The sequence below is a fragment of the Zalophus californianus genome, chromosome 12, assembly GCF_009762305.2.
Source record: "Zalophus californianus isolate mZalCal1 chromosome 12, mZalCal1.pri.v2, whole genome shotgun sequence".
NCBI classification, from domain to species: Eukaryota; Metazoa; Chordata; class Mammalia; order Carnivora; family Otariidae; genus Zalophus; species Zalophus californianus.
This window is the reverse complement of record NC_045606.1, coordinates 83,333,216-83,334,706: the sequence shown is the minus strand read 5'-3', so window position 1 is coordinate 83,334,706 and position 1,491 is coordinate 83,333,216.

Sequence of the window (1,491 nt, the reverse complement as noted above, 5' to 3'; positions counted from 1 at the left end):
TTTCCAAGAAGACTCCATGGTGAACAATGGGGTCTAATGGCGTGGTTCTTCTCCACATTACAGAAGACTGACAAGTTTTTTGAAAATTTTACACCAGCAGAAACACTGCCAGCCTGAACTGAAAGGGACAGGGATGAGATGATGGGGGAAGAATGAATCTGAGGGCAGGGCTATGGAGGCAGAGGCCAGAGAGGGCAGGCTCATCCTGGGGAACCAGAGAGCAGAGCTCAAGTCACAGAAGATTCGGTTTGGAAACTTAATGGAATTTGCCCTGTGTGGTTGCAAACTTGCTTTAGACCAATATCCCTTTTGTCCTTTCCATTTTTCTCCCTTTCAGAAAGGGAATTTTCTTCTATGCCTATTGCACCATTGCATTTTGGAAACAAATAGCTTATTTTCTAGGTTTTAAATGTTTGTGGACTGAGAGGAATAGTGCCCCAGAGTGGACCATATTCAGAGTCTCACCCATACTTGTTTAGATAATTTATTTTTATTTTTTAAATATTTTATTTATTTATTGGACAGAGAGAGAGAGACCCCAAACAGGGGGATTGGGAGAGGGAGAAGCAGGCTTCCCGCTGAGCAGGGAGCCTGATGCGGGGCTCGATCCCAGAACTCTGGGATCATGACCGAGCAGAAGGCAGATGCTTAACTGACTGAGTCACCCAGGTGCCCCTTGTTTAGATAATTTAGATCATGAATGGGACTTTCTGAGTTGATATTTAGATGACATTTGGGACTTAGAGGTTGCTGGATGGGTTAAGACTTTTGGAAGTCTTGGGATGGAGTGAATGTATTTTGCACATGGGATGGATGTGAACTTGGGCGAACAGAGGGTGTACTGTACTGGATTGAATAGTGTCCCCCCAAAAATTCATGTCCACCCAGAGCCTCAGAATGTGGTTTTATTTGGAAATAGGGCCTTTAAAGATGTAATTAGTTAAGATGATATCATACTGGATAGGGATGGGTCCTAAATCCAAAGACTAGTGTCCTTATAAGAAGAAAGGACACGTGGAGACGCGGATACACAGGGAGAATGCAATGTAACTATGGAGGCAGAGATTGGAGTGATGTATCTATAAGCCAAAGAACACTAAGGATAGCCAGCAGTCAGCAGAAACTAGGATGGTTTTCCCCTCAAAGCCTCTGGAGCAATCAACCCTACTGATACCTTGATATCTGGTCACCTGAACTGTGAGAGAAAAAATGTCTGTTGTTTAAAGCCACTCAGTGATAACTGGTTACAACAATGCTAGGAAATGAATACAAATGCTAAGACCATTCAATGAGGAAAAAAATAGTTAGTCTTTTCAACAAATGGTGCTGAGACAATTATATATGTACGTGCAAAAGAATAAAGTTGGACCCAACCTCACACCACATACAAAAATTAACTCAAAATGGATCAAAAACCTAAATATAAGGGGTAAAATTATGAAACGTTTATAAGAAAACAGGGGTAAATTTTCATGAGCTTAGACTAGCCAA